Source organism: Moschus berezovskii, chromosome 3, assembly GCF_049115385.1.
Source record: "Moschus berezovskii isolate FMDL1 chromosome 3, NW_MosBer_1.0, whole genome shotgun sequence".
NCBI lineage: Eukaryota > Metazoa > Chordata > Mammalia > Artiodactyla > Moschidae > Moschus > Moschus berezovskii.
This window is the reverse complement of record NC_142462.1, coordinates 81,055,664-81,082,412: the sequence shown is the minus strand read 5'-3', so window position 1 is coordinate 81,082,412 and position 26,749 is coordinate 81,055,664.

Sequence of the window (26,749 nt, the reverse complement as noted above, 5' to 3'; positions counted from 1 at the left end):
TCCTTGCAGTACAAGGGACTCTCAAGAGTCTTCTCCAACAGCACAGTTCAAAAGCATCGATTCTTCAGCGATCAGCTTTCTTCACAGTCCAACTCTCACATCCATACATGACCACAGGAAAAACCATAGCCTCGACTAGACGATCCTTGGTTGGCAAAGTTATGTCTCTGCTTTTTAATATACTATCAATGTTGGTCATAACTTTCCTTCCAAGGAGTAAGCATCTTTTAATTTCATGGCTGCAATCAGCATCTGCAGTGATTTTGGAGCCCAAAAAAATAAAGTCTGACACTGTTTCCACTGTTTTTCCATCTATTTCCCATGAAGTGTTGGGACCAGATGCCATGATCTTTGTTTTCTGAATGTTGAGCTTCAAGCCAACCTTTTCACTCTCCTCTTTCACTTTCATCAAGAGGCTTTTGAGTTCCTCTTCACTTTCTGCCATAAGGGTAGTGTCATCTGCATATCTGAGGTTATTGATATTTCTCCCAGCAATCTTGATTCCAGCTTGTGCTTCTTCCAGCCCAGCATTCCTCATGATGTACTCTGCATATAAGTTAAATAAGCAAAAGTTAGACAGTGTTAAACATCTGTAGGAATGTGAAGCTGTAGGAATTCTTGTACACTGCTGGTGGTTGTGCAGATCAGTAGGAGTTATTCAGGAGTGCAGTCTGGCAGAAATGAGCCAAGTTATGTTCATGTACCGCTATGATCCAGTAGTGCTGTTTCTGATTAGATATCACTCTAGAAAATGATAGGTGATCGAGGCGTCCCTCACTGGGTAATGGGCACATGTGTGTGATGCAAGTATCTGTGCCTTGTACAGACCAGAAATAACCTTGGAAACATGAATAGACTTTCTGCTTAACCTGCGCTTTAGTGTTATTTTCATTCTTGGTACTTCTCATAGTTAAGATTGCAGTATAAAATGCCCTCCTCAGAGATGCTTCCTGTGGTGGATTTTAAAATGGCCATGAATACTTACTTGGCTTCTTCTCTCATTAAAAGAGGGAAATCCTTTGGAACACCATGGTGTGAGGTAGCCCAGACCACACGGAGAGACAGTGAATGCACTCAGTTCACCACCTCAGATGAGCCCCCACCTTCAATGAGCAGCCTCAGCTGCTCTCTGACTGCAACTACATGAAAGACCCCATATAAGGAGGCTCGCTGAGCTCAGTCAACCTTGCTGATAAAATGGAACAAAACGTTCTTTTGAGCTGCTGACTTCGGGATAGTTTGCAATACAGTAATATTTAACTGCAGCAGCTCCCACAATACCCCCAGTGCCTGGTAGAGTATCTGCTGTTGATACTGTATTGGTTCAATAATTGAAAAAAGTTTAATTGGCCAAAATAGTTCTGAACCTTTTTATCAGATCTCCTAGTCATGATTTCTGGTTCATGCAGATGCTGATTGCAGCCATGAAATTAAAAGACGCTTGCTCCTTGGCAGGAAAGTTATGACCAACCTTGATAGTATATTAAAAAGCAGAGACATTACTTTGCCGACCAAGGTCCGTCTAGTCAAGGCAATGGTTTTTCCCGTGGTCATGTATGGATGTGAGAGTTGGACTGTGAAGAAAGCTGATCGCCGAAGAATCGATGCTTTTGAACTGTGGTGTTGGAGAAGACTCTTGAGAGTCCCTTATACTGCAAGGAGATCCAACCAGTCCATTCTAAAGGAGATCAATCCTGGATGTTCATTGGAGGGACTGATGCTAAAGCTGAAACTCCAATACTTTGGCCACCTCATGAGACGAGTTGACTCACTGGAAAAGACTCTGATGCTGGGAAAGGTTGGGGGCGGGAGGAGAAGGGGACGACGGAGAATGAGATGGCTGGATGGCATCACCGACTCTGTGGACATGAGTTTGAGTGTACTCCGGGAGTTGGTGATGGACAGGGAGGCCTGGCGTGCTGTGATTCATGGGGTCGCAGAGAGTCGGACACGACTGAGCGACTGAACTGAACTGAACTGAACTGAACTGAACCTATAGTACATTCCATTTCAGACACAGGGATCACTAGTTACATTTATTTTTTAAACCAGGTATTTTCCACAGTATGGTTACATCAATGCAACTTTGTGTCAGGCAACCATAAGTTCTACTAGTAACTTTTCATTTCCCTCCTTATCCCCACTTTACCTCTTCCCAAGTTCCATCCTTTTGTTGCCAGAAGATAAGAGGCTTCTATTGTTTTAAGTTTTTAATGGGTCCCCTTCATTGTCTCTGATTGCAGGATTACACAGTGGTGTTCACAGTCTATCAATGCATGCTACCTTAGCTATGGGTGTTTAAATGAATAATTGTCAGGAGGAGCCATGATATGGTTATGGTTATGCCTCACAATGTTGGTGGACAACTCCCTTATTTGAAGTGTATGTTAGTGAGTAAAAGTCCTTGTATTTGTTGTTATTCAGTCGCTAAGTCGTGTTTGACTCTTTGTGGCCCCATGGACTGCAGCACACCAGGCTTCCCTGTCCTTCACTGTCTCCCGGAGTTTGCTCAAACCCATGTCCTTTGAGTCGGTGATGCCATCCAACCATCTCATCTTCAGCCACCCCCTTCTCTTGCCCTCAATCTTTCCTAGCATCAGGGTCTTTTCCAATGAGTGGGCTCTTCACATCAGGTGGCCCTCAGTACTGGAGCTTCAGCTTCATCATCAGTCCTTTCAGTGAATAATCAGGGTTGGTTTTCATTTGACTGGTTTGATCTCCTTGCTTTTCAAGAGACTCTCAAGAGCCTTCTCCAGCACCACAATTCCTTGTATTAATTGAAACAAATGAAAATTTTGTTGTTTTTATTATTTGGTGATAAGCAGTTTTCTCAAGTGCCTAACTGAAGAGTTATTTAAAAGACTTGGAATTTCTTTAGTATAAGTGTAACAAGCTGGGTTTTGCACGTCTCTGTCATGCACTATGCTTATTTGTGCACATTCATCTCCTACTAGATGACAGAACCTGAGGGCAGGTTCCAGGTGTTCTTTTTTTTTCCTCTTCTTCTTTTTGCCTTTTGACAACCCCAGAGGATCAGCTAGCCCAGTCAGCATATTGGGCACTCTGAAATATTTGTGGATTTGAAAACCATGCCTTTAACTTTTCATCTTTTGATGTCCTTCATATCTGTGAACTGTGGATAGTAGTTTTCTGTGTGTTTTGTTTTGTTTTTTCCTTTTTTTAATGAGAGTTTTGAAGAGAGGGAGTTATGGAGGTATTTCTGGTACATAAGAGAAGGTAACTGGAGAGGAAGGAGGAGCTAAGGGCTCTTCATTCCCTCCAATTTAAAAGTAAACTCAGAATAAATAAAAGTTATTCTGAAATTACCCTTTTCTTACCCTTTCTCTTAACCCTTCTATGATGGGTCTGCTGCTGCTGCTGCTAAGTCACTTCAGTCGTGTCCGACTCTGTGCGACCCCATAGATGGCAGCCCACCAGGCTCCCCTGTCCCTGGGATTCTCCAGGCAAGAACACTGGAGTGGGTTGCCATTTCCTTCTCCAATGTGTGAAAGTGAAAAGTGAAAGTGAAGTCGCTCAGTCGCATCCGACTCTTAGCGGCCCCATGGACTGCAGCCTACCAGGCTCCTCCGTCCATGGGATTTTCTAGGCAAGAGTACTGGAGTGGCTTGCCATTGCCTTCTCCATATGATAGGTCAAGTTATAGTTTATAAATTTTGCATAAGGTTTGGTTTTGAGGGGATTCTGTGAAACCATACAATGCATGAAGTCATGTGAAAAAGTCCTGCGAAAATGTTCATTGACTTTTAGACTTCCATGACAGCTTTTAAAGAAAGCTTACATCCAACTTCTGAGTGGTGTTCTATATGAGTTGCTGGATAAAGACTTACAGAAAAGTTGTTGTATCATAGTGTTCCATTGCTTTTGAGAGGAATTTCTGTTCTAGAAAAGTGAGACTTTTTTTTTTTAACATGGAACTGCTGGCATAGTTCTCAGTGAGTAACAAGGTTGGCACTGCTGTTGGTAGCTGTGTCAAGCTATCTCAAGCCTGAAACAGCTGTCTCAAGCCTGAGAATCCTCAAGCCTTTTTATTCCACTTCTAATTGGCCCAGTCATGTAGTGTGGAGGGAACTGAAGTCACAGAGTTGAGAGCCGAGTCTTACTCCTGTAACATCATATATAAGTTGTGTTCAGGGAACCACTATGTCATCCCTAGATGGTTTACTTATTTGTATAAAGGATGGATGATACAGAAACTCTGTGATTGTCATCAAGAGAGCATATAATGTAAGGGTCTTAAAAATCTCTTTATAGGAAACTGTCAACTTAAAAATTAATCACAGCTTGAAAGGAAAGAGTGTTTTATTTGGTGGGAACATTTTAGGACTTCATGTCCAGAGAAAGCATCTCAGGTAGCCCTGAGAAATGTGGGGAAAGGGAGGAAGGCTAGATATAAATTTAAAACAAAAGGGACAGGCTGTCTGAACATCAGAGATTATTGTTAAGTAAGGAAAACCAGATAACAAGTTAAGGAATTTAGTGTTCCTCTATGTATGGGAAGATGTAAAAGTCTGGGATTATTGAAGGCAGTCCTTTCATATAAATCTCAGTTATTTGGGACCAGCATCCTGCATTTTTACAGAAGTATTCTTCTCTTTCTTGAATTCCCTCCTTTAGGGCTCAGCTCACCACCAGAGGGAGGGCTATACTCCCTGACTAGTGTGACATCCTTAAATTCAGAAATTCCTCCTGTAGGAAGTGGCGCCACTTCTGGGCATGGCTCAAAATTCACATTTGCAGGGCTGGAATCACGTGGGGGAAAACCACTAGACTATTCAAGTATGACCTAAATCAAATCCCTTATGATTATACAGTGGAATGAGAAATAGATTTAAGGGGCTAGATCTGATAAACAGAGTGCCTGATAAACTATGGACAGAGGTTCGTGACATTGTATAGGAGACAGGGATCAAGATCATCCCCAAGAAAAAGAAATGCAGAAAAGCAAAATGGCTGTCTGAGGAGGCCTTACAAATAGCTGTGAAAAGAAGAGAAGCAAAAAGCAAAGGAAAAAAGGAAAGATATACCCATTTGAATGTGGAGTTCCAAAGAAGAGCAAGGAGAGATAAGAAAGCCTTCCTCAGGGATCAGTACAAAGAAATAGAGGAAAACAATAGAATGGGAAAGACTAGAGATCTCTTCAAGAAAATAAGAGATACCTAGGGAACAGTTCATGCAAAGAGGGCTCAATAAAGAACAGAAATGGTGTGGACCTAACAGAAGCAGAAGATATTAAGAAAAGGTGGCAAGAATACACAGAAGAACTGTACAAAAAAAGATCTTCATGACCCAGATAATCACAGTAGTGTGATCACTCACCTAGAGCCAGACATCCTATAATGTGAAGTCAAGTGGGCCTTAGGAAGCATCACTACAAATAAAGCTAGTGGAGGTGATGGAATTCCAGTTGAGATATTTCAAATCCTAAAAGATGATGCTGTGAAAGTGCTGCACTCAATATGTCAGCAAATATGGAAAACACAGCAGTGGCCACAGGACTGGAAAAGGTCAGTTTTCATTCCAATCCCAAAGAAAGGCAATGCCAAAGAATGCTCAAACTACCACACAATTGCACTCATCTCACACGCTAGCAGTGTAATGCTCAAATTTTCCAAGCCATGCTTCAACAATATGTGAACCGTGAACGTCCAGATGTTCAAGCTGGTTTTAGAAAAGGCAGAGGAACCAGAGATCAAATTGTCAACATCTGCTGGATCATCAAAAAAGCAAGAGAGTTCCAGAAAAGCATCTATTTCTGCTTTATTGACTATGCCAAAGCCTTTGACTGTGTGGATCACAATAAACTGTGGAACATTCTGAAAGAGATGGGAATACCAGACCATCTGACCTGCCTCTTGAGAAACCTGTATGCAGGTCAGGAAGCAACAGTTAGAACTGGACATGGAACAACAGACTGGTTCCAGATAGGGAAAGGAGTATGACAAGGCTGTATATTGCCACCCTGCTTATTTAACTTATATGCAGAGTACATCATGAGGAACGCTGGGCTAGAAGAAGCACAGGCTGGAATCAAGATTGCTGGGAGAAATATCAATAACCTCAGATATGCAGATGACACCACCCTTATGGCAGAAAGCAAAGAAGAACTAAAGAACCTCTTGATTAAAGTGAAAGAGGAGAGTGAAAAAGTTGGCTTAAAACTCAACATTCAGAAAACTAAGATCATGGCATCTGGTCCCATCACTTCATGGGAAATAGATGGGGAAACAGTGGAAACAGTGTCAGACTTTATTTTCTTGGGCTCCAAAATCACTACAGATGGTAACTGCAGCCATGAAATTAAAAGATGCTTACTCCTTGGAAGGAAAGTTATGAACAACCTAGACAGCATATTAAAAATCAGAGACATTACTTAATCAACAAAGGTCTGTCTAGTCAAGGCTATGGTTTTTCTAGTAGTCATGTATGGTTGTGAAAGTTGGACTATAAAGAAAGCTGAGCACCAAAGAACTGATGCTTTTAAACTACAGTGTCGGAGAAGACTCTTGAGAGTCCCTTGGACTGCAAGGAGATCCAACCAGTCCATTCTAAAGGAGATCAGTCCTGGGTGTTCATTAGAAGAACTGATGCTGAAGCTGAAACTCCAATATTTTGGCCACCTGATGCGAAGAGCTGACTCATTTGAAAAGATCCTGATGCTGGGAAAGATTGAAGGCAGGAGGAGAAGGGGATGACAGAGGATGAGATGGTTGGATGGCATCACTGTCTCAATGGACATGAGTTTGAGTGAACTCCGGCATTGGTGATGGACAGGGAGGCCTGGTGTGCAGTGGTTTATGGGGTCGCAAAGAGTCGGACATGACTGAGAGACTGAACTGAACTGAACTGTGATGTTTCTTGCCCACTGATTGGCAGGCATATCGAAATATTTCATTTTGCAATACTGACCAGGATACTTTATAGGATACTGATGGCCAGGCCTGATGTAGTCTATGCACACGGTGGTTTCTTCCCTGGTTTGCCGCCTTCTGTGGCTTAACCTCCCTGAGGCTAGGAATAGAGTTTTGTTCAGGAATATACCCACAGTGTTTAATGCCGTACCCAGGAAATAATAGGCACTTGATAATTATTTAATGAATGAATGAAAGATTTGAGGACATGATGTGATAATATATGAGATTCTTTGAGAATATCAGGTATTTTAATTAAGATCCTTATTAAACTTCTGTGAATTTCAAGTTTTGGTCTATGTCTTTATATCTAACCTGTCCCAGCTTTGCAAGAATAATCACTGTCTCTTACAGCCAGATTTTACGTATATTTCACATTCAGAAAATTTTGAACTTTTATCAGGAGTATAATTTCTCTCAATATTAAAAAAAACACACAAAGTTGAGATCAAAAGAACAAAGTCTTAAATTAACAGATGACTAGCCCTAGGGAAAAAGCTTTGTTAATTAATTCAATAAACTTTAAGTCCTAGATTATGCTGCTGCTGCTGCTGCTACTAAGTCACTTCAGTCGTGTCCGACTCTGAGTGACCCCATAGACGGAAGCCCACCAGGCTCCCCCGTCTCTGGGATTCTCCAGGCAAGAACACTGGAGTGGGTTGCCATTTCCTTCTCCAATGTGTGAAAGTGAAAAGTGAAAGTGAGGTCAGTCAGTCGCGTCTGACCCTTAGCGACCCCACAGACTGCAGCCTACCAGGCTCCTCCATCCATGGGATTTTCTAGGCAAGAGTACTGGAGTGGCTTGCCATTGCCTTCTCCAAAAGATTATGCTAAGCATGGATAATATTACAATAAGTAGGATGCATTCTTGACCTGAAGATACTTAAGCTCTGATATTATGGAATGAACTGTGTTCCCCCAAAAAATCTTATATTGAAGTCCTAATTCTTGGCACCTCAGAATATGGATTTATTTGGAAATAGGGTCTTTACAGAGGTAATTAACTTAAGGTCATGAGGTTATGCACTAACCTACAATGACTAGTGTTCTTATAAAAAGGGGAGCTTTTCAGACAGACACACAGAGGGAAAACCATGTGAAGACACAAGGGAAAAAAAAGTCATTTATGCCAAAAAGTGAGACCTGGAGCAAATCCTTTCCTCATACCCCCAAAAAGGTACTAAACCTGCCTACCTGAGAGGAGGGATCATGGCCCATTTGCTCTGAGACTGGAATAATGAGAAAGAGCCCCCAAGTGGAGATCTGCAGGGGTACCCTTCCACACACAGGAATAGTGAGTACAAAGGCCATGGGTAGAAGGTATGGTTGGAACATTGTAGGAGCAGAAGGCAGCCAGTGTGGTTGTAGCACAGTGACCAATGGGAACTAGGGCAGGTAAAGATAAAGCTGGAGAGAAAGGAGTCATGGTAAGGCTCTTACTAATAAAGCAATGTCCAGGATATTCCTGTTTGTTTGTGACAAGTTCTTCTCTGGTACATATGAATTAATTTTATGGACGTAAGAGAGTGGTTCCTCTCTTGTTTCTTTGCTTTGTTTGTTTTTGTAGCTATTTTTCCTTCCATAGTTTGGATAACTTAAGACTGCAGCCATTTCAAGACATGGTGGATTTGCAGAGTTATCTGGGAAAAAGGCATGTGACTGTGAGCTTCCTCAGAGTTAAAGGAGTGAAAGGAAAGTCCACAACTAGCTGAATGCCTGGGAGGAAGCAGAGTACACTGTGACATCATTCAGTCTGCATCTCTGACTCTTGAGATGTCTCTGTTGCCCTTATAACTTAATGTTCTGGGCAGCCCAGGTTCCAATTTATCAGCAAGGACAATAAATTGCTAATAACTGCTGGCCTCTCCTTGTTCTTAAGTTATCTGCTAACACAAACAGACAGATTCATTCAATTTGGAAAATGTTAATAAGATGCCAAAATGTGTTCAGGGAGAATAAAAGGAAAGCTTTTTTTAAATGACCATATCATCCTTCCCAAAATTGAATTCCAACTGTCCCTGTTTGTGCAGGTGAATTAAAAGACTATCAAAACCCTAAATGTTTCTATTAACCCAATTAAACAGTGTCTGAATTGAGAAGTGATAAAGATGAAAAGCGTTTATGCTCTCTCAAATGAACCTCCACGACAAAAGATAATGAACAATTATTCCACCTCCCAACCCTTCAGAAAATCAGTTCTAATACTTTGATTTAACTGTTTGGCCAATACTGATTTTCTAGGATTTTACTCCTTTAAGTAAGTTTAGCTCATTATTTTACTTTATAAGAATGAATTATAGTATTTGCAACAGCTAGATTCCTGGTGTTGCTTCTGTTTCTCTTACCACACTATCCCCCACAACCCCAAATTTGTGAGTTTTGTCACTACTTACTGAGATCTATGAAGAGGTAGGAAAAATTTGGTGGTGGGACAGAAATCAATACTTATTAGAAACTTGAGAGCATTTCATGTTGTTGAAAAAAGGATGCTTGACATAATTCCCTGAATCGAAGTTTGGAGGTTGTAAATATTTAAGTAATTTGCTTTATGCCCAAGTAGTAGTGACTACTCTTGAAGAAAAAGTCTCCCAGACATCCAATAAGAAGAATATTGAAGATATTGTGTTATCTTCTGGCCTTTGGTTGAGGATGTCTGTAGTAAATATCTTTTAGAATTTTATAGTATACAAGGAAAATGTTCTCCTCCCTGAAGAACTTATTTCTGTAAAGATTTATCCATATACTTATTTAGTGCTTTTTTGGTACTAGGAAATGAGTCATTTGTAAGGCATCTTATTCTCTTTTTGCCTTTCCTGCTAGTACTATGTAATGCAGGAGACCTGGGTTCGATCCCTGGGTCGGGAAGATTCTCTGGATAAGGAAATGGCAATCCACACCAGTACTATTGCCTGGAATATCCCATGGACAGAGGAGCCTGGTAGGCTACAGTCCATGGGGTCGCAAAGAGTTGGACACTACTGACTGACTTCACTTACACTTATGTTTAATGCTTAACAGTTATTTAGCAATAGCTTATATATTTAATATATTAATTTGTCTCATTTTCTACACAATACTTTTGTATATATGATTCTTATAAGCTCCTAGTTTTTGGAAGCAGATCATACACAAGTAGAATAAATACATACATACCTACACAGTGTTCAACTCCCCATCCTCTGGAGAGAATTTTCTATTGGATTGTATTTTTTACTTTGGTAGTGATTTGTTATGTTTGCTATACTTGCTTTCTTTGATTCCTTCTTAATGGTGGGAGAAACATTTGTGATTATATTTCCAAACAGATTATTTGATAGAGGCATCAGTCATAAAGACTTTAAAAATACCATCATTTCTTTCAATTTCATACTTAAATTATGAAAACAAGGAGTATTAAGGACATTTTAGTGGGCATGCCAGACATCAGGTAAAGTTTTGGCATGTTGAATCAAGCAGTTGGGCTGCTGTAAAGCTTAGTTCTCCTGTTGTTCAATCGCTAAGTCATGTCTGATTCTTTGAGACCCCATGGACTGCAGTATGCGTCTCCTCTATCCTCCTCTATCTTCCAGAGTTTGCTCAGATTCATGTCTATTGAGCTGGTGATACTGTCTAACCATCTCTTCCTCTGCCACCCAGTTCTCCTTTTGCCTTCAATCTTTTGCCATCATCAGGGTCTTTTCCAATTCATCAGTTCTTTGCATCGGATAGCTGAAGTTTTGGGGATTTAGCTTCAGCAACAGCCCTTCCAATGAATATTCAGGGTTGACTTCCTTTAGGACTGACTGGTTTGATCTCCTTGCAGTCCCAGGGACTCTCAAGAGTCTTCTCCAGCACCGCAATTCGAAGTCATCAATTCCTCAGCACTCAGCCTTCTTCTGACAGTCATGTAAATAACACCTGGGCTAAATGATGTAATGTCTTTCTACCAAATGATACAAAGAGTCACTTTTCTGTACATTGGTGTTTTAAAAAATGAAGATGTCTGGTAGTATCAGGTGGTTAGCATAGTTCTAATTGCTCACACGTTCAATGAGTCAAGTAGAAAGCCATCCCTATCAAACTACAGGAAGTGAATCTAGAATGAAGATGAATACATAATGGCAGCTGCCTAAACCACTGATGACGCATTGGCTAAATTGGGATTTTGTAATTTTGATGTTGATAATTCATGAGATAATCTTACAGCTCGTGACAGTCCAACCAGTGGTTGTTCAACTGCCTCAAGGGTTTGGGTGAGCATAGCAGAGAATTGCAATTACTTTCTCACTAAGAGATCAGATTTCTCACTGGACAGCTCCCTGATAAAATATGTTCTAGCCTGTGCATCATGAGACAAGAAAAAGTTTTGGCACATTTTTCTAATTGGAGTTTTAAGCTGGAGGTAATGGTACCTCCTTTAGGGCTTTTGCACTTCACTCCTGCAAACCCAAAGCACCTGCCATACTCTCACTTAGGTCTGCTTTGAGGTTTAGTTTCTTTCTCTCTCTGCTTATGTATATATTTGTATGTGTAATATGTGTGTGTTTCTACTTTTTCTTCCTGCTTCCTCTTCCATGCTTTCTCCACACATTCCTGTGCAGGGGGATCTTCCTATCCCCCTAAGTCATTTATTGGTAAAGCAACTTATCCCCTCCTCCCCATGTATCCCTGTATGCGCTCAGTCAAAAACAAAAACGTAGAGTCCTAAAAAGATAAGAGTCCTCTATAATATCCACCTCCCTTGGGAAGTGAGGGGGGATGAATGTGAATAACTTATAATTTTGAGCTGCGTTCTTTCCTTTATTTTTTGTGCATTCTAGGAGGACTTTATTTCCCACCTTATCTGTAAGATTCTTTTAAAACCATCTTTCTTTAGTCAATGAGTTATCTGTTATTCACATAAAGCTCAGAAAAAAAAATGTAAAGCCATGTATTCAATTTTTTCATTTTCTCTGTCCCTGGCACCACTTTCTCCCCTACTCCTTGTCTTTCAGTATATATGTCTATTTCTCATACTCTCTCTTCATCTTCTTCATCCCTTCTCTCCATTTCCTCTTTCTCTTTTTTAATGATGTAAATTGCACGGTTTCCTTTCTTGACAGTTATAATTAAAGGACTGCGCACCTGCTCAGGTGGAATAAATAGGGTGCTGCTGAAGCAAGTATTTATGCTAACTAAGATAGTCTCCCTTCTTGCCTTCAAAAGCAATCCAGCAACTCAGAAAAGTCTTCCCCCAAATAAGCATACAGTAACTTTTTACATTCATCCTCTCTCTGATGTCAGAAGAGGCCCTTGCATCTCAGCTCCATGAGATTTGCTGGGGCACAGGTGCTGTTTCCTCAAAGATGAATGGATGGTTAGCTCACAGGAAAAGGGAGAAATTGTCTCTTCTTTGAAGATGGAAATGAGAAAAAAAAAAGCAGAGGAGAAGGCAAAGACAAGAAAGTTTTAATAGTAAATGACTTAGAAATGCCTCCTTTCCCTGTAAGATATTATAAACTCCAGGGTTTCTAGGTCGGATTTAAATATATTTTAAAAATAGAGTAGCACACACTCTTTAAGTTTGCATTCTCATTGTCAAAGCCTGTTCCAACTCCACTTCTCATCTCTTTTCCCTCTCTGATGAGAAGAAACTGTTCTGCTGTAACAACTAGTTAATTAGTAGGTAAATCTCATTGAATAAAGTATTTTCTCTAAAGGACAAGTTATTTAAAAAGAGGGCAAAGATCTCATCTCTCCCCCTCTTTTCTCCTCTGTTTATTTCTTCTCTCCTCCCCCTATTTCCCTTGACATAATAGATAATAAAAAACTGTCATTGTTCTAGTTGGTGAATATATCTCAACTCTATTGAGTCTCCTTTATTATTATTTTTTCTTGCAATTAAGTTTCTTTTTCTTTTTTTTGGTGGAAGAACTCGGTTTATCCTGTAGAGTTCTCAGTTTGGATTTAGCTGATTGCTTCTCTGGAGTGGGGTTTAATATGTTCCTTATTCCTTTCATTTCCTATGAACTGGTAATAGATCTAGAGGTTTGATCAGATTCAGCACTGAATTTAGGGGATGAGACTATGCTACAGGTGGTGGTGTGTGCTCCCAATAGAAGGTACATCAGGATGTCCAGTTGTGTGTCTGTTTTGAGAGTAGAAGTCATTGATGATCATGGCCTAGATTCAGTAGTTCTTTAGTGGTTGCAAATAATGATATTTAATCTAATTAAATTTAATATTTAATCTAATTAAATATCCATTTAATATAAAAAACTTTTTCCTTGTGGCTCAGCTGGATAAGAATCTGCCTGTAATGCCGAAGACCTGGGTTCAATCCCTGGGTTGGGAAGACCCCCTGGAGAAGGGAAAAGGCTACCCACTCCAGTCTTCTGGCCTAGAGAATTCCATGGACTATATAGTCCATGGGGTCGCAAAGAGTCGGGCGTGACTACTCTCACTTCACTTCACATTCTTAAATATCAGATTTCATTATTAAATGTCAAATAATGATTTAATTCATTTCCCCTTCATATATCAGCTGAAAGGCTTATATAAAAAGACTTCTTGTCAAATATTTATTAAGGTAATTTTATCCTATATAAGATAGGCAGGATAAATGCTTCTTTCTCCAGGGTTATAAGTTTTTTAAGTAATCAGGTGGATTTTTAGCAACTTTGAGGTTGACCTTTGACGTTGATGAGGTTGACCCTCTTAGATAGGTTTCTAGAAAAACCAGACTCAGAGACAGTGATTTGCTGCTACTGCTAAGTCGCTTCAGTCATGTCCGACTCTGTGTGACCCCATAGATGGAAGCCCACCAGGCTCCCCCGTCCCTGGGATTCTCCAGGCAAGAACACTGGAGTGGGTTGCCATTTCCTTCTCCAATGTGTGAAAGTGAAAAGTGAAAGTGAAGTCACTTAGTTGTGTCCGACCCTTAGCGACCCCACGGACTGCAGCCTACCAGGCTCCTCCATCCATGGGATTTTCTAGGCAAGAAGGCATATGAAAAACATAAATGAGACAGAGATAGAAGGCAGCCCAAACAAGGGGCATTATTGAGTCAGCCAGCAGAGTGAGTGCGTGACTGGTGTTAAAGCTGCCTGGGAAACTGTGGGTGCTGCAATAGAATGCTTCCATGATATCCTTCTTGAGGGAGCTAGGTGGATGGATGTGTAACACCCTAGCTCTTCTGTCCTGATGTGAACTCTGGAAGCCAGACAAAAGCTGTCATGTAAAGAAGTGCCTCTTCTGGCAGCTGAAAGCTGAGCCAGTGTTCCCCGATATATTGATAAAAAGGGTAAGGAGATGTGGATGAGGCATTGACTACTACAGCTCACTCCTTTCTCCTTTTAGTATGCACATTAGGTTTAGTCTGTCCTGTCACTGAGTCTTCAAGATGGTAGTTAGTGACAATGGGGGGAAAAAACACTCTGTGTTCCTATTGCTGTAGGAAGAAGCTGACATAATGATGGAGCAGAAAAAATAAAAAGAATGGAGGTCCTTGATGGTGCTGCTGAATCAACCAACCTTCAATTCTGCCTAACTTCTGAACTACCAAGTATGTGAGACAATAAATTATTTTATTGTTTAGCCATTTTTGAGTTGAGCTTTCTGTAAATTGCATTCAAAGCCATGCTATCTATTATAGTACTATTATTAACCTCATTTAACAGATGGAAAAATGAGTCCAGGACAGGTTAAAGCAATTTGCCAAAGGTTGATAAGGATAGTAAGTGACTCAGCTGGCTGGTGCTTGAGCCTGAGTGTGTCTAATTCTAAAAATTTGATTATATAATCACTATATTCTTTATGGGGCATCCCTGGTGGCTTAGCCGGTAAAGAATCCACCTGCAATGCAAGAGACCCGGGTTCAATCTCTGGGTCATGAAGATCCCCTAGAGAAGGAAATGGCAACACACTCCAGTATCCTGGCCGGGGAAATCCCATGGACAGAGGAGCCTGGTGGGCTATAGCCTGTGGGGTTGCAAGAGTTGGAAATGGCTTAGCAACTAAACCGCCACAATGTTCTTTATAGCAAGAGGTGAGTCTCTAAAAGATAAGACCCCCAAAAGAGTTTCCTCAACTTTTTGTCTATACAAGAGCTTCAAGTACTCATGCACATGAGTAGAACCATTGGAGGATGGAGCTTTCCTACCCGACCAAATTCTAGTCATGGGAAGGCAGCCGTGAGCACCAGCTAAGAATCCTGGCATCACTTTATTGTTGGGCACAGCAGCCCTCTGGGAATCATGGATAAGAGTTGCATGAAGAAAATAGCTTGGACCCAAAGCCAAATTTTGGTTCCCTACTCTTACCTCCCTGGAAGCCTGGACTGAGGGACTTGCCGGTGAAGAGAGCTGACTTGGTCGAGTAGACGCTTGTCCAACATGTGGTCTCATTAAACTCGCCAGGCAAAACAGGAGCCAGGCCAGTGGGAGGGAAAGAACTGCCTTCTCCTTTTGAGGCAAAGTAGTGCCAAATCTCATTATGTGTGACAGGATGCAAGCTATGGTCTTCTTAGCAATCATTAGCCATTGATTTCTCAGGGTTGTTGGTAGTAGTTGAAATTCTTTACCCAGAACTTCTCAAAGAAAGTTGCAGTGTCTGTGGGCTGAGGTGGGAATGTGGAGAGAAGGAAGTGTTTTCTTCCAAGTCAGTAAACTTTTTCTGTAAAGAGTCAAATAGTAATATTTTAGGATTTGGGAGTCACACATGTCAATGTTAGATATTCTTCATTTGTTTGCTTCTCAGACCTTTAATATTGTAAAAACTATAGGTGTCCAGAACCCAAAACAGGACACAGGCTAAATTTGGTTGGGACTGGGGAGAGAGAGTCTGACCCCTATCCAGTTATTGCCAAACCTGGGGCCAATGTTTAGTGCCCTCTGACATGGCTTTGGATGAGACTTTACTTAAAGCAACTCTAAGTTCATACTGTACCCTGGGCCAAAAAGTCATTCCCTTTTCTATATCTTCAATCTACTTATGTGTCTAGCCATGCAGTGCAACATAGCTTGTACTATATTAAATGGAATGATTAAACAAACTTGGTTGCCACCAGACTAAACGTAGTTCACTTAATACAATGCCTGCAGTATGCCAGTGTCTCAGGTGAATATTCATTATGTTTCATTATTAAAGTTCAAAAGACTTCAAAATTAAAATCTTTGGCTTGTTAATTGAAGTTGAATGAATATTCCAACTTCTGCTTTCCTGTTTTTTTCTCTCTATAATAAGAGAAGCTTCCTTCTGCAAAGCTTGCTTCCCTCTACAACCCCTACAACTTGGGCACACAGGGTGTGTATGCCCTGTTGTTTTCAAAGTTGACTTAATACTATGCAGTCAGTAGGACTCACACGATTCTCATGACGTCAGCCCCAAGCTCATTATATTAAGTAAACATATACAAACGAATAGAAACTTATCTTTCTGCCAAAAAGGGCTTCTTCTCTCCTTTCAAGCTGGCTCAGTTTCTGCCTCATAGGGGCCTCATGGGGTTCTCCACTGCTTAAAAACATCCTGCCACTTTCCCTTCCCAAGTCAGGTAATGCCACCAGGAGGTTTCCACATAAGCCCAGCCTTTTACCCAGATCAGTACTCAATCTGTCATTAGCCAGCCATGCTACACTTGACCATCTTTCCTTCCCTACATTGAATGCCCTCTTTATTTCGGCCACGTTTTCTCACTGTGCAGACAGTGTGTGTCTTTAGATCTTGACTTTCTCTTACTAGTTCCTGAAATATTTCATACTGGGTTTCTTGGTCTTTCCTTCTCAAATGAATGTAAATGTCCTGTGCGAATTCTTTAAGTGCCCCAATCATCCAAGGGTAGTTTCCCCATTGTTCTTATTAATTTGCTACTTGAAAGATGATGCTGTGAAAGTGCTGCACTCAATATGCCAGCAAATTTGGAAAACTCAGCAGTGGCCACAGGACTGGAAAAGGTCAGTCTTCATTCCAATACCAAAGAAAGGCAATGCCAAAGAATGCTCAAACTGCCACACAATTGCACTCATCTCACACGCTAGTAAAGTCATGCTCAAAATTCTCCAAGCCAGGCTTCAGCAATATGTGAACCGTGAACTCCCAGATGTTCAAGCAGGTTTTAGAAAAGGCAGAGGAACCAGAGATCAAATTGCCAATATCCGCTGGATCATGGAGAAAGCAAGAGAGTTCCAGAAAAACATCTATTTCTGCTTCATTGACTATGCCAAAGCCTTTGACTGTGTGGATCACAATAAACTGTGGAACATTCTGAAAGAGATGGGAATACCAGACCACCTGACCTGCCTCTTGAGAAATCTGTATGCAGGTCAAGAAGCAACAGTCAGAACTGTACATGGAAAAACAGACTGGTTTCAAATAGGAAAAGGAGTAAGTCAAGGCTGTATATTGTCACCCTGCTTATTTAACTTATATGCAGAGTACATCATGAGGAACGCTGGGCTGGAAGAAGCAGAAGCTGGAATCAAGATTGCTGGGAGAAATATCAATAATCTCAGATATGCAGATGACACTACTCTTATGGCAGAAAGTGAAGAGGAACTCAAAAGCCTCTTGATGAAAGTGAAAGAGGAGAGTGAAAAGGTTGGCTTGAAGCTCAACATTCAGAAAACAAAGATCGTGGCATCTGGTCCCATCGCGTCATGGGCAATAGATGGAAAAACAGTAGAAACAGTATCAGACTTTATTTTTTTGGGCTCCAAAATCACTGCAGATGCTGATTGCAGCCGTGAAATTAAAAGACGCTTACTCCTTGGAAGGAAAGTTATGACCAACCTAGATAGTATATTAAAAAGTAAAAACATTACCTTGCTAACCAAGGTTCGTCTAGTCGAGGCTATGGTTTTTCCCGTGGTCATGTATGGATGTGAGAGTTGGACTGTGAAGAAAGCTGATCGCCGAAGAATTGATGCTTTTGAACTGTGGTGCTGGAGAAGACTCTTGAGAGTCCCTTGGACTGCAAGGAGATCCAACCAGTCCATTCTAAAGGAGATCAGTCCTGGGTGTTCATTGGAAGGACTGATGCTAAAGCTGAAACTGCAATACTTTGGCCACCTCATGCGACGAGTTGACTCACTGGAAAAGACTCTGATGCTGGGAAAGGTTGGGGGCGGGAGGAGAAGGGGACGACGGAGAATGAGATGGCTGGATGGCATCACCGACTCTGTGGACATGAGTTTGAGTAAACTCCGGGGGTTGGTGATGGACAGGGAGGCCTGGCGTGCTGTGATTCATGGGGTTGCAGAGAGTCGGACACGACTGAGCAACTGAACTGAACTGAACTGATGCTTGGAAAGGGTGATCCAGGAGAGTTTCCTGAGCTCTAGTGTCCCCAGGCCTTCATTCCCTTACCCTCTGTGGTCTCCCCACCTTCCTCTGTTGGACCACCTTGACCCCATCACCCCCTCTGACCTGGTGATACTGAGAGGGTAACAGGCAGGAAGGCCAGGGGTCTCCAAGTGGAGGAAATAGCCTGCACGTGTCAGACATTTTTATCTCTCTTAAGCGGCAGGAGGAAACAAACTAGTGATATTTTTTTCTTCTCCATGCAAATTTAAAAGGAAGTTTCTCTTAAAATACTATGTTTCCATAATGACACCTGGTTTCACCTGAACTTAACTATTCTCAAATCTTGAGTTAATCAATGCATTTTTTCTTATGGAAATGTGGTCTTAAGCTATGTTAATGTACTATGCATTTACCCCAGACTCTTATCTTCAAGTTGGTTCCTCCAAATGGCTCAGAACCTACTTGACAAACCTCTATGTTATACTCAGATATTGTTCCCTTAATCTATGTAAAACGAAATTATTTGTATGGTAATCTGCCCTTCTACAAGATTCAAGTTAATCATTTTATGGCCCGGAATGAATGAATCGACCGGTGTCAAAATTATCCCAAAATGCATCTTATGGGTGAGGGGCCTGGTGCTGTTCTGAGCCTTAAGACATTCCTTTCTTTCATTAAGACTGCTGCTGCTGCTGCTGCTGCCAAGTCCCTTCAGCCGTGTCGGACTCTTCAGCTGGATGTTATATAGTCACTAGCAGTCTAGTGACTATATAACATCCAGCTGAAGACTAGCAGGGGGTACTCTTTCTGTCCCCTTCTGATGTCTATGTCAGAAGCTTTCTCTAGCTCCTTTATACTTTAATAAAACTTTATTACACAAAAGCTCTGAACGATCAAGCCTCGTCTCTGGCCCCGGATTGAATTCTTCTCCTCCAGAGGCCAAGATCCCGGTGTCTTTGTGTCATTCTGCAACAACCTTTCAATACCTGCAATGTCCCACACTTCTTTGATTGCAGTTTTTAAGCACTTCGGTCAGAGTACAGCTTTTTTCCCTTTCAAATCCGTGTTGAGATTCCAGCCTTGTGTTCTCTAACTTTCTCTATTTTCCCAAAGCAGGCTTTCATCCCTGGAGTTTAATCAGTATATCTTTTTTGTTAGCTTTTTCCTTTTCTTTCCACACTGCCAGTGTTCTGACTAAAAGACGAAATCTTGTTTCTTAGGCTGATTCGATTTTCCCTTGAGTCCCTGAGTAAACCTAATTTGTAAAGAAAGCATGTTTCCTGCTAACGTCTTTTTAATTCCTTTCTAAAACTCTGGGTTTGAAATAAGCTCCATGGACTTTTTCTCCCTGATTTTCATTCTAAGAAGATGGCTTATTTCCTCTGTGACAAACCACTCCACCCCTCTCACGTTAGCCTTCCAGTTCTACTGTATTCACTCATTGATAAAATCTACCACTTCTTGTAGACTTCTTCCCGCAGACCTTCAGAACCTAAAATAGAGGAACATGATTTGGGGCAACTGGTCTAGTGCCTCCTGTAATGCCCAGCTGCTGCTGCTGCTGCTAAGTCACTTCAGTCGTGTCCGACTCTGTGTGACCCCATAGACGGAAGCCCACCAGGCTCCCCCATCCCTGGGATTCTCCAGGCAAGAACACTGGAGTGGGTTGCCATTTCCTTCTCCAATGTGTGAAAGTGGAAAGTGAAAGTGAAGTCGCTCAGGCATGTCTGACCCATAGCGACCCCACGAACTGCAGCCCACCAGGCTCCTCCATCCCTGGGATTTTCTAGGCAAGAGTACTGGAGTGGCTTGCCATTGCCTTCTCCGGTAATGCCCAGCACTCAGGGTTTAAAGATTGGAATCATGCAGTAATGTTCTGTGGCTCACGGGGGAATGTAGGTCCTTTTCATAGTTCACAGTAGTTCTGGCCAAGATGCAATTTGAAAGAAAGAAAACATGCCCTAGTCAGAAAAATGATTCCATATGCCTATATGGGATATGTTTATACCGTATACCTTCATTGCCTTTCTGGGAATGAAGAGGGTCTCTCAGGGATGAATCTGCTCAGCTGAGCCTGCTGAACCAGTTGCTATCCAGTCATAGGCCAAGTGTCCACGTGCTCTCCAGCTGACTGCTGTGGTCCCAGCCTGGCACTTAGGTTCTCAAAAACTTGTCCTTGTGTTTGCTTATAATGTTTTCTCCGTATGTTGGGTGCTGGGACTACCAGTCACAGGCCTCCTCCTCACTGAGTTTTGACCAACTGAGATCAGACACATGAAACCAAATTAGGAACAAATTGCAGCAGCATCTTTAGTCCTAGTGTGGGAGGCCCCTTCAAATCCACAATTAATGTGCCATTTCCCACTTAACATGGTCGGGATGCAAACCTTTGCAGCTAACCGTTGGGAACGAAAAGCAGCCCTTGGAACTTGGAAGCCAGTCAGTTAGGCCTTGGCGTTCTCCTGTTGAATGTGAACAATGTCACAGAATATCAACTTCAAGGCAAGGCCTCTCTGGTCATGATGTGAGTGTGTGTGTGTGTATTAGTCACTCTGGCATGTACAACTCTTCGCGATCCCATGGACTATAGCCCACCAAGCTCCTCTATTCATGGAATTCTCCAGGCAAGAATACTGGAGTAGGTTGCCATTTCATTCTCCAGAACATCTTTCCAACCCAGCAATCTAACCCAGGTCTCCTGCATTGTGGGCAGCTTCTTTACCATCTGAGCCACCAGGGAACCCCTGGTCATGATGGCTCAAGACAAAAATAAGATGACTGTACGACCATTTCTGACTACTGGCAAAACATGAACATTGTCCAAACCACAAAATACTGATCTGCTCCTCTTCTGGTTAATGTGAGTAATTGCCAAATATGACTTTAGCCTTGTAGTTTTCCCTCCTTCCAGATAAGATTTATTGAGGTACCTTCTCATGCAATGAGTTGACTCACTGGAAAAGACTCTGATGCTGGGAGGGATTGGGGGCAGGAGGAGATGGGGACGACAGAGAATGAGATGGCTGGATGGCATCACCGACTCGATGGACATGAGTTTGAGTGAATTCCAGGAGTTGGTGATGGACAGGGAGGCCTGGCATGCTGTGATTCATGGGGTCGCAAAGAGTCGGACACGACTGAGCGACTGAACTGAACTGAACTGAAGATAGAATTAGCTTACCCATGCTTCCTGCAGTAGCCAATTCAGAGCAGAAATCCGCTTCCTTAAACCCTCTGCAAAATCACCTAACATAAGCCAAAATCCTACAAGAAGTTCTTTACAACCCCTTGTTACTGAGATGTATCAGAGTTCCCCATGGTGTATATGTATCTTTCATTGTGACAAAGAATAAACTCAACTTAGCTTCTCACGTATTCCTGGTGATCACTGGCTGGAGGATGTTGTCACCAGGAACAGTTTATAACAGGGGCAAAGACTCTTAATTCTTTAGCCTTTTTTTTTTTTTTGGTCATGCCACTTGGCATTGGGATCATAGTTCCCCAACTAGGAATTGAACCTGCACTGATTTAGAAGAGCAGAGTCTTAAACACTGAACAGCCAGGGAAGTCCCAATTCTTTTGACTTTAAGTTAAAAAAAAAAAAAACAAAGCCCCTTTCCCTGATATGGAACAAGATGGATTTACTCATCAGCATGGACAGATGGAGCAGGAGATTGGTAGTAGATATTCTCTGAGAATGAAAGGAAAAGGCTCAAGACTGGAGAGAAGAAGACAAAGTTTGGACAGAAGAAAAAATTAGGTTATGTGTTCTGATCCTTCTCTCCTAATCCTCCAAAGATTGGAAGGGGAACAAGGACCTGGGCTTAAGGCAAACCCAGCCTGGGCATCTGAGGGATCCAAGAGTGATCCCTGGTACCCTGCTTCTCACAAGGCCTTTCAAGACTGGCAACTCTAGCTGTGCCAACACACATGGGTGATGACACAGAGGAGTAGAGATATAGTGCATGTAGCCACGTGAAGAGCTCCCAGCCACGTGAAGAGCTCCCGGCCCCGCCACATCAGAAGGACAGATCCAGTGATTTCCCCTCTCTCCTAGTGGCACCTGGAGATTAGCCAAGGGAGAGACGCAGCATGCTTGCTTTGGGGGACCCCAGTCAAGAGTGGGACACGTATTCAGGTAGAGCCAAGGCCAATCTGGTAACCAACTTAAAGACTGACTACGACATCTCCCAGAGGAGAAAGCAGAATCTCCCCAACAATACCAAGAACAGCCCCCAAGCTAAGCGCATCTACATGGTAGCAACTGAGACAGAGAGAGTGGAGACACAGGCCTTCCCAGGTGGACATTTGGTTGTGGCTTCAGAAGTTTCCCCAGGGCTCTGGCACCAATCCAGGTGGTGGAGAATGGGTGTGGGCAAGAAAGACTAGACTGTGACACACGCATGCAGATGAATTGACTCCACAGGTCATTGCTGCTACAAATGGAGACAGCACAGAATGAACGACACAGCCTGAATTACGATATTGGGTGTACGATTTCAACTTCAGTTGTAGAAATTTAACACACATGCAACATACGCATTTGCCTCTTCAGGTGAGAATTCATACAATCACACTGGTACAACTCTAAGGAGGAATGGCAGAAGCTTCTCTCTCTTACCTGGGTTTAAGTGACAAGCCCAGTGCTAGAGAAAAAAGCTGGAGTGGAACTTGTTCCCTTAGAGGAACCCCACAGGTATGGTAACTGGAGGAGGAGAGAGAGCTCTTTTGGGAGTTACAGTTTTGAGAGGGTGAGAGGTAAAAAAAGGAGAGGGAAAAGAAGAGGAAGAGAGGGAGGGAGGAGAATAGGACTCGATCCTTCCAGTGAGAAAATATTGGTGGAACTTCCTCTTTGTGTATAGGGTTGAAGTAGGACACATTGGGATGGGGATGCATAGGAGAACAGTTTCTCCTCTAATAGCTAGTATTTGTTCCTAGTCATACAGCTCACATATCTTTGGGGGAAGCCATTATCTGAACTCTCAGCTCTAAGGACAGGGGTTGGAACAGGATGATTTGGGTACCAGCTGGGTTGGAGAAAGTCATAGAATCATGGAGAAAGCATGGCTCTGAAGAGATGATTTAGGCATTCCCCCCTACTTTCTTTTTAAAAGTCTGTCACTTTAACATACAAATATATATTCTCATAAAAATTTAAGCACCATTAAGAATTTTAAGTCCCCATTTACCATTGGCTACAGGCTAGTCCTTAGCCCTCTGGTAGAGTAAGATCTGTTATCCATTTGGGATGTGTTGTTCTAGACTTTATTATGCACACTTCTATTCCTGTGTGTAACAAATAACATGTGCCTTCAGTGTCATGCTGCTCTTTTTGCACATATACTTCTTGCACAAGCTTTCCAAATTGGAGTTTTACTACACATATTGTTTGCAACTTGATTTTTCTCTGTATAATACCCATTAATCACTTAATCTTTAAAAAACTATTTTAAATTTTTATCTAAGTAATACATATACATTGTTTAAAGTTTAAACTATGTCATTTAAGATTTATAATGAAGAATATGTTTCTCTGTATGAATCTCCTTCCCTAAACTTTTAGCTGTTGCTTTTGGTAATTGCTTTTAAAACAGTATGCTTATATTATTTCTTAATTTATCATTTTAGACATATCTAGAAAAGTCCTACTATAAAAGAAGAAGAGTTAGACTTCTTCTATCTCACACATTCCTATGGTCCCTCTTCCCGATGTTTGAATACAGTACTGATTTTTTATTAAATAAATTGGATTTTTTTTTATTATAAAAATGTGTTATTCACTGAGGAACCAAATGTGTGTGTGATGATTAGGTTTCCTCCCTTGTGCAACTCCCCCCCGCCCACTCCTTTATTTAGTTTTCTATCACATCATCCAACCGAATTTTTAAAACTTCATATACATGGTGAAACAAACCAGGCATTCCTGGTTAAACATACCAGGGCTGTAGACATATCACTCCTAGCCTCCATCTAGACTAACTGCTTTCTCAGCCTGCTCTACAGGACTTTCCGTTGTCCCACACTGTGTTAGCTCATCTGTGTCTCAAATATCATGTCTCTTTTTTTCTTGGTATGTCCGTTCATTTTGGTGGAGTATATCTTTTATTATACTGCTGTTTGCTTAACCAATATCCATTATCCTCTTCTCACCATCTAATGAAATTCTTATATTACTAGGTTTAGCAAATAACAAAGCTATGTTTCCCAGGCTGCCTTATGGATGGGTATGGTTAATGACATATAAATATGTGGGATTTCTAAGACAGTGTTTTTGCCAGCTGTGCTTTCTTCTTTCTTCTTCTTTCTTCTGCCTGGAATATGGATGTGATAGCTGGTGCTCTGACAGCTATAAGTGACCATGAGGATACCTGTACTAGTAATATCAGTCATAAACAGAATGAACTATGCTCCTGATGGTTTCTTGAAGTCACATGCTGGCTTGACTCTACCTCTAGACTTAATTTTACTAGTGAAACAAAGAAACAAACCCGTATGTGTTTAAGCTGACTGCAATTGACTCTGTTCAGTTCAGTTCAGTCTCTCAGTCGTGTCCGACTCTTTGCGACCCCATGAATCATAGCACGCCAGGCCTCCCTGTCCATCACCAACTCCCGGAGTTCACTCAAACTCATGTCCATCGAATCAGTGATGCCATCCAGCCATCTCATTCTCTGTCATCCCTGTCTCCTCCCACCCCCAATCCTTCCTAGCATCAGACTCTTTTCCAGTGAGTCAACTCTTCGCATGAGGTGGCCAAAGTATTGGAGTTTAAGCTTCAGCATCAGTCCTTCCAATGAACACCCAGGATTGATCTTTAGAATGGACTGGTTGGATCTCCTAGAAGTTCAAGGGACTCTCAAGAGTCTTCTCCAGCACCACAGTAACTATTACAATTCCTAACTGATAAAATTTCTTCCTGAAACAGAATGAATTGAAGTAATTTTTTAAAGACATTCTGTGTCTGAAATGATTTTATTTCTTCATACAAATTAACTGATAGATTGACTAGGTATCAAATCATAGAAATCACTCTCTGTAAGACTTATGAAGGTGTTGTTTCATTGACTTCAGACATTCACTTCTCCTATTGGGAAGAAGAGTGCCGTTCTGATTCTTGACTCTTCTTAGGAGGATCTTTCTTTTGAACTTTGTATTCTGAAACTTCACAGTGATGTGAAATAAAGGATACCTCTTTTAATTAACTATGCTGGGCATTGAATGGATCATTTTACACTGGAAGTTTGAGTTCTTTAATTCTTTTCTTATATTATTCATTTAATAATAATTTTGTTGTTTTTCTCCTATTTTCTCTTTCTGGAACTCTCACTCAGATTTGGTCATGGGAATAGTGCTCTAGTTTTCTGATCTTTTCTTTCTGATTTTATTTTTCTTTGTCTTTTGGTTCCATTTTCTGATTAATTTCCTCAACTTCATTTTCCAGCTCTTCTTTTGGATTTTGAAAATATTGGGTGCTTTTCCCCCCAAGCTCATTCTTGTTCTTGAATTTTCTGCTTTCTTTACCTTCCCTTCTCCCCTTCTTTCTTTCCCCAGCTCCTTCCCTATCTCATTCTGTCCCTGGCCCTGGCCCTTCCATGCACTGATCTTGTTTCAAGGATGCAGTATCTTCTCTTACTCCTGAGGGTATTAATTATAGCTTATGCTGGTCTGTTATTTATTTTTAGTTTTTTGTTATTGCCTAAAATGCCTCTTCATGAAAGTGAAAGATGAGACTGAAAATGTTGGCTTAAAACTCAACATTCAGAAACTAAGATCATGGCATCCGATCCCATCACTTCATGGCAAATAGATGGGGAAACAATGGAAACAGTGAGAGACTTAATTTTGGGGGGCTCCAAAATCACTGCAGATAGTGACTGAAGCCATGAAATTAAAAGATGCTTGCTCCTTGGAAGAAAAGCTATGACCAACCTAGACAGCATATTTAAAAGCAGAGACATTACTTTACGGACAAAGGTCTGTCTAGTCAAAGCTATGGTTTTCCCAGTAGTCATGTATGGGTGTAAGAGTTTGACTATAAAGAAAGCTGAGAGCCAAGAATTGATGCTTTTGAACTGTGGTGTTGGAGAAGACTCTTGAGGGTCCCTTGGGCTGCAGGGAGATCAAACCAGTCCATACTAAAGGAAATAAGTTGTGAATATTCATTGGAAGGACTGATGCTGAAGCTGAAACTCCAATACTTTGGCCATCTGATAAGAAGAACTGACTCATTTGAAAAGACCCTGATGCTGGGAAAGACTGAAGGTGGGAGGAGAAGGGGACGACAGAGGATGATATGATTGGGTGGCATCACCAACGCAATGGACATGAGGTTGAGTAAACTCTGGGAGTTAGTGATGGACAGGGAGGCCTGGTGTGCTGCAGTCCATAGGGTCAAAAAGAGTCGGACACGACTGAGCAACTGAACTGAACTGATAGAGTATTTCTTTCCTTTGATTTTCTTTCTTCTCTTTTTATGTTTGATTCTTGGTCTTTCATGTTAGGTGCTTCTCGGATGTAATGATGTTTTTGATGTTTTCATATTTAGGAGCAAGGTGCTAAAAAGT